Raw genomic sequence first — 8195 nt, 5'->3', positions numbered from 1 at the left:
AGGCAATTAAAAACCTTTGAATGGTGCCTTCTAATGAACACCTGACATTATCAGAATTTACTTCTGATCTAATATCAAGAGGCACCTTTTGACATTGACTATAATACTTTTGATCTAATGTCAAAAGAGGCCTTCTGACATTAAAGAATTTATTTCTGATTTAATGTCAGAAGGTGCCTTCTGACATTGAAGAATTTACTTCTGATCTAATGTCCAGAGGTACCTTTTGACATTGACTATAATACTTCTGATCTAATGTCAAAAGGTGTCTTCTGACATTAAAGAATTTATTTTTGATCTAATGTTAGAAGGCACCTTATGACATTGACAATAATACTTCTAATCTAATGTCAAAAGGTGCCTTCAGACATCTTCCAAAATAGTTCTGATTCAATGTCAAAAGGTACCTTATGTTTGGAGTGCTGATTCCATTTTATTCACCCTACTGCTTGTAGATGAGAATAGGTGGTACAATTTTGATAACAACCAGATTTCATCCATTAACGAGGAAGACGTCAAGTTTGTTGTTGCTTATGTGTTATTCTACTTATGTGCTTACTACGTTGTTAAGGAAAGTATTTTTATAATATTATGTTTATAGTGATTGATATTTATTATACTAATTGCATCAATTTTCAAATGCTTAATTGTAGTACATACCACATGTTTTACACTCAAAATGGCATATATTAGACTGGTTTGCGGAGAAATTGCTCGGTGGCGATAGTGTGGATTTATGCCCATCTCCTCACCATTGGTGGGGCCTATAAGAATGCACCTGTAAAGACTCAACAGAGTTGCTGTACTGTTCGTGATGGTCTTGTGGATGGTGCTTCATGGTAAGGTATCCGGCCTTTATAATATTCTTGCCATATTGTGTGTTGATTCAGATGTTTGAGACAAAGAGAACTAACTGACAAAATGCAAGATACTAAGGTATTGTTCTGACATTGCACCGCGAGTCTATTATTTTTATAAAATCAATGTTCGTGGAGAAGATTAAAAGAATGATTTTTCTTAGACTCAGATACTCAATCACTCATTGGTAAGGCTTCCAACATTTATTTTTGTAACTGCTCTGTTTTTTGTTCTCTATAGCTCTAGATTTTGTTAATTTATTATTGTTTTGGGTAGCAGTTGCATTGTTTAATATGTGATTCAGTTGTATATCCATATATGATATGTTAAATTTGTAATCAAGATATAAGATCCATTTGTGTATGGCCGTACATAATCTTTTTCATTATATAACATCACATGGTATGGACGTACGGTTACACATTACTAGGACGAATCCTACCCACCAAAATTCATGTAGTATACCTATATTCATGTAAGATGCCAATTTTCTGATTTTTGAAACATGTATAATTGAGTTCTATGTTTCAGTGATTTGTTAAGATGCACGTATTTTGCATACAAGTGTATTACGCACAAAAAATAGTAACATAGGAAGACAATTAAAATACTTCTGATCTATGTCAAAAGGCGCCTTATGACATTGGATAAAATATTTCTGATCTAATGTCAGAAGGCCTCTTTTAACATTGACTAACGTATTGTTCTGATCTAATGTCAAAAGGCACCTTTTGACATTGGATAAAATACTTCTGATATAATGTCAGAAGGCGCCTTCTAACATTGGCTAACGTATTATTCTGATCTAATGTCAAAAGACGCCTTTTGACATTGGATAAACTACTTCTGATCTAATGTCAAAAGACGCCTTTTGACATTGGATAAACTACTTCTGATCTAATATCAGAAGGCGCCCTCTGACATTGACTACCGTATTGTTCTGATCTAATGTCAAAAGGCGCATTTTGACATTGAATAAACTACTTCTATATAATAATTTTTTATGCATTCTGTGTGCATTATGTTGGATTGCGTATTATGTTTATTAAGAACATTTCATATGTTCATTTTTAAGAAGAGATGCAGTCGAAATTTCTATAGAATTATGAACTTTTTAAAATTAAAAAATATTATATTTATAAATTTATTATATATCATCCTCACAAGAAATAGGATGGTCACTATGATGAGAAGATCATCTTCACAAGAAATAACCTCAATCTGAAACTTATAAATCCATCATAAGTGATTTACAAATTATTGGACTAACTTTTTTTCGGATGATCTTCCCATCATAGAGATCATCCTAAAAAAAAATCAGCTCAATCCCAAATTCCTAACCCATATTTTGGAAATTTATTAAAACCGATTTTGTTTTTACATATGTAATTTCATATGGCATACCTTGATCCATTCCCTAAATATCAGCTTTGTAAATATATATTTATAAGGGTAATTTGGTAATTTTTTATGCATTCTGCGTACACTATCAACCTTAACTATATTTGACTCATCTACTTTGATTGGTTCATGCAGATTTCAACTATGTGGATGCTCAACTTCAATTTTATTAGTGTTAGCTATTGTTTCTACTTTTACGTGGTATCAAACATGAGTGGATTCATGCATCTATATTTGTTTATTTACTACAATGTGCTTCTACTATATTTCTTTTTTATGCTCGAGACTATCGAAGAGAGGTCTTTAGTGTTATTAATATTATTAAGGTTTATCATGAACATTTGATATGCCTATTTTTAAGAGGAGATGCTGTCGAAATTTCTATAGAATTATGAACTTTTTAAAATTAAAAAATATTATATATATATCTGGGGGCGATTCATGATTACTGAAATAAGGAAAAATATAACTACTGAAAGTCATTGCCATTTATGGAGAAAAGAAATGTGTAACTTTATTCTATATATAACTGTATTTTTGAGTATATTTTGGAATGAGAAACATTTTTTGTATGTACCTTTGGGGATTAATTTGCAGGCATTGCCATTTATTTAAGAGGTTCTAAATTTTGTCATTATGTGTGAGTTGGCCAACATGATTATTATCAAATATTATAAATTCAATCTTCAAGTTTTAAAGTTCTAGTAGCAACAATGCACTTAATTGCGATGGCCAAATAAAAAAAAGTTATTTCATATGGCATATTCACTTACACGGTTTAAAATTTTTAACTTGTACAAGGAATTTAACTTGGTTTTAAGGATTCTATTTTTAAGGACTCTAAACTAATGTACCATTAGTTTTATGGTAGACATCATCTTTAAGTAACTTTTATTGAAGTTAATCCAGATCAAATAAAAATTAAGGAATTGATGTCTATTTTTAAAATTTGGCAATAAAAGTTTAAAGTGGATATATTTTTTGGAAACTATTGAAAGGTCTTCCAAAGATTTGTTTTCAATTTTTTTTTTAATATTTACAGACTACTACAAATCATAGAATGAGAGTTATGAGATTGAATAAATAAAATTATTCAATATTTAAGTCAAATCATTCACTCAGATTTACACAGATCTTTGAAAATATTTTTGTCCCGAGAATTTACAAAAGAATCAATATGTCAAAGATGTTAAGTCAAGTCATTCACTTAGATTTACACAGATCTTTGTAAATATAATTTATAAAAATTTTACAAATAAATCAATGTGTCACAGATGTCAAGTCAAGTCATTCACTCACTCAAATTTACACAAATCTTTGAAAAAAATTCTCGAAATTTTACAAAAAGAATCAATGTGTCACATATGTCAAGTCAAGTCATTATCTCTTAATTTTTATATTTTTCATGTATTGAATAAAATAAGGCTTCACAATAAACGAGCCTAAGATTTTATAAATAGGAAGGTGTTTTTACTCAAAAAATACCAACACCTTCAGAGTTATTTTTACAAAGGCAAATCAGTTCTAACATGGAAAATGTGCTATAGAATGAGGTTGATGAGCTCAAACTTGATTATTACGACCCTGAAATGTACTCGAAACTTATCGAATTAATCTATAAAAATGAGAATGCTAGGAAATATGCATTTTGGCAAGATTTGCTTGATGAAGGCAAGAAACTAAGGCGTATGATGCGAAGTCGGTGCATAAAACCTTGGTAGGGAGTTGTGTCGGTAAAATTAAATAGTATAATATAATTACATGGTGACACTATCATTTATGATGAGTTAAATGTAGTTTGGTAAGTAATATCTATTCTTTGAAACTATTAGTTCACGTCCGATCAAGCTTAAACTGAGACATGTGGATATTATGTATGTAGCAGTGTTAATATGCATTTATTGACCCTAATAAATAAAGTGATAAATTTATTAACTTTTGTGCAGGGAGTTAGGTGGGCAAAATGAAATATGGTGACATGAGCATTCATAAGGAATTAAATGTCATTTGGTAAGCATTAAATTTCAATGTAAATGCACTTAATAACTCCATTAATAGTTATACGACTTTATATTCATTATATAGTCTTATTGAGGGAAAGAATCCAAATTTTATTCCTACTTAGAAGTTGCAATGAATCACGATGAGAATATACGTCGTGGATTTCGGACGGGAGATGCATATAGAAAGCACATGCTAGAAATCGAATGGATTCTACTTGTAAGGGATTCAAAGAAATTGATTAAAACATCCAAACTCGTGTAAGTACCTATCCCAAAAAGACGTGCGATTTCGATGCCGCATCATAACCTATATTCACTCCAAGCGGCAGTTATGAGTAACCTTAGGTATCAAGAATGTGTAGACGAGTTGTATGGATTTCATCACATGAAGTTGATAACGATCCCAACTATGCATCTACTTATGCTATGTCGGATGAAGACAATGACAGTTCTTCTGACTTTGAAGATTAATTTTGTTACTATAGACTTAAGAATTTAATTACGTATGTTTAGATTCTAAAGTTTTTGATGAAAAACCAAGTTTGATTAATTTCATCACAATATTAAATGTGTCGCTTGTAAATTATTTTTCATCTAATTTATGTACCATTTAAAAAGTTGACAAGGCAATAGAGGATCTTTTAGATCATCTTTATGTGTTTGAAGTGTCATTTACTAAATTCATAATCTATTTATCCTTTTTCTTCCCCTTGATTACAATGTAAATGGTCCTATACTTGTCATGAAATTTGAATAGATTTAACAAACACTGAAACAATGTCAGAATGAATATTTTGACATTACATCTAAAGTATTTTAATCAATGTCAGAAGGCGCTTTCTAACATTAGATCAGAAGTAATTTTGTCAATGTCAGAAGGCGCCTTTTGACATTAGATCAGAAGTAATTTAGTCAATGTCAGAAGGCGCCTTCTGATATTAGATCAGAAGTAATTTAGTCAATGTCAGAAGGCTCCTTCTGACATTAGATCAGAAGTATTTTAGTTAATGTCAAAATGAGACTTTTGACATTAGATCAAAAATAATTTAGCCAATGTCAAAAGGCTCATTTTGAGATTAGATGATGATTTTTTATTAAATGTCTAAAGAAGCATTTTGACACACTACAAAAAAGGGGCTTTTAGAGGCCTTTTTTTGGGGCGATTTAGCAAAGCGTCGCCTAAACAGCAACATCAATAGCGGTTTTAGATTAGTCGCCTTCCAAGAGACTAAATCAGTGGCATTTGGTGAGAAACGCCTCAAACAATCAGAAAATAGATGCGATTTTTGGTAAAACGCCTTCAAAGAGACGATGACCATTGCAGCTCCTCAGGTTTCTATTTTAGTCACTCTTCCAGTTCTACAGTTTTGAGTTATTTGTACCATTTTCTGTTATTTAGTTCTCATCCGTAAAAAACTCTGTTAGATATGTGTCTAACAAAATTATTATGCCACTAAAGGTGATGATTCAAGTGTATTGCATGTGTACTGTATGGGATGAACCCCTCTCTCAAACTGCATAGTCATTTATGCCTGACCTGAGTTGATCTTTGGAGCTAATCGAAGTTGGACAAAAGTTGCTATTGTTCATTCTCCTTCAATGCCGCATCCAATACCATATTTTAATGTTTTAGTACTTGCTTCTACCATTGTCTATTTCTAAGACTTCCATTGGCCATTTATTTGAAAAAACATACATGCTATTGGTGGCAATATGGGCATTGTCAACTTGGCTAGTGCGGTGGTAGAGATTTATGCAGGATTTTAGCCGATACAAGTACTTTGTATTGAAGTCGAATGGGTTTGGAGGTAATTTTAGTTAGGGTAGGTTTTCGAACCCTAGTTTCAGATCAACCTCTCTTCTTCTATTCTTTTATAGTTTTAAAGTTTTGTTAATATTTAATTTCGTTATTAGTTTCAAGTTTGTAAGGGTGCTAGTTTCAGATCAAGATCAATAAAATAAGATAATTTTCTTTTCTATCATTTCTCTTATTATGATATTTATTTTCTATGAAGCCAAATGATTATTTTAATTAAAACTTGCATATGAACCCAGGTTGATTTATGTTCTTAGGTGTTTCATTATTCTGTACTAATAATTAAAAACTATTTTAAATTATCGTAAATTACGATGGTTTGATCATAAATAAAGTCAAGTTAACTCATGCTTACTTTTCGGTAGTTTGAATTAGAATTTTAATATTAAAATTTGACATTGAATAAAATAGTTTTGATGTAATGTCAAAATGCTCCTTCTAACATTGAATAAAATTCTTTTGATCTAATATCAAAATGAGCATTTTCATATTGACTAAATTATTTATTATTTATGATCAAATATCAAAATGAGCATGTTGATATTGACTAAAATAGTTCTGATCTAATATCAAAAGACGCCTTTTGACATTGAATAAAGCAATTCTAATCTAATGTCAAAAAGTGCCTTCTGACATTGACTAAAATACTTCTTATCTAATGTCAAAAGGCGCCTTCTGACATTGACTAAAATAGTTTTGATATAATGTCAAAAGGCTCCTTCTGACATTGTTTTAGTATTCGCTAAATCTATTTAAATTTCTTACTCATTCTTGCCTTACATAGTCAATAAAACAAGTATGTGACACCCCGCCAAACGCTAACACAAATCCGAAGGCTGCCTCAAGGTACTAGGTGGTGCCTCGAGATTTCGGCATGGTCTCATCTGTTTATGTTAGCGTTCCACGGAACTCAAACATGATAAAACAGTAATCAAAACAAATCTTGTATAAAACATGTGACAAAAACATACAAGGTATGGAAGAGACTGAATGACGAATGGTAAAATATACAGGATTACAAAAATTTATCCTCGATCTAACATAGCCCTAGCAGTCGGTCCCAAAACACTATGTACACCTCCTAGGACGAACATACTCCTAATAGAAGTAGTCATGATGCTCACCGGACAACGAACTCTGGTCGTCGATCTGACCGACGAGGTGTTTCGTGGCTAATAGCTCAGCACCCGCTGCGCCAACTGAAGGCTCTACAACTAAAAAAAAATGGAAGGAAATGGTGAATAACAATGGTTACCCAGTAGGTCCACAAATAATTCCTACTAATAACATCACCTAATGTGATCGAATAATTGTACTGCATTATTTCAAAACATGCAAGTTTTACAATTGAAACTACGAATAACTGGTACATATAGCCAGGGATGAGCAACTAAATAGTTTAAAAGTAACACATAGCATCAATCATCCATACTCAATATACATTTTTCATTTATGCAAATACAGTTGGTAATATTGAAATAATAGACATGCTTTTCAGTTTATAATTCGAAATATAGCAACAGATACATAATACAAGTGGTTGAGTAATGGGATTTGAGCGTTGGGATTCACGACTGGATCGCTCCCAATCGGGACATGATGTTACAACATAAATCTGGCTTTTAGTTCCTGATTTTGTGGCCAGTCGCTACACTTACCACACTGGTGACCATTTATCCGGCTCAGGCGGGCCGTTTGACGTGACCGTAAGCAATGGGTCTCTTTTTAATGTGTCAGAACGTTCGACTACTACTAGATTATTAGTGATCACTGACCAATCATCTTCGTCTATGCCTATCAAGCTTGCATGTGATTCCCAAATGACACTCTACTCGTATACGACCACCTTTACAATATACGTTCACTGATAAAGATAAGAAAGGAATGAACCCGAATTTGCTATTGTGACTCCACTCTCATACGCGTCCCATACCACATATGAGCTTGGTGGTCCCTACCGTACATCCCAGGACAGTGCACCCCTCCGGATGATGTGAACACTATCCCTTCAGGCATTCACAAACCCTTTAACAGCTCACAAAATAGTTACGTATATATATAGTTTTTCATTTAAAACAAAAGAGAAATTAACAGAACAGGGTTGAGAATGGATATCC

This window comes from Akebia trifoliata, chromosome 6 (assembly GCF_017979445.1).
Source record: "Akebia trifoliata isolate Shusen 1 chromosome 6, ASM1797944v1, whole genome shotgun sequence".
NCBI classification, from domain to species: domain Eukaryota; kingdom Viridiplantae; phylum Streptophyta; class Magnoliopsida; order Ranunculales; family Lardizabalaceae; genus Akebia; species Akebia trifoliata.
Note: the sequence above shows the minus strand (reverse complement) of the source record.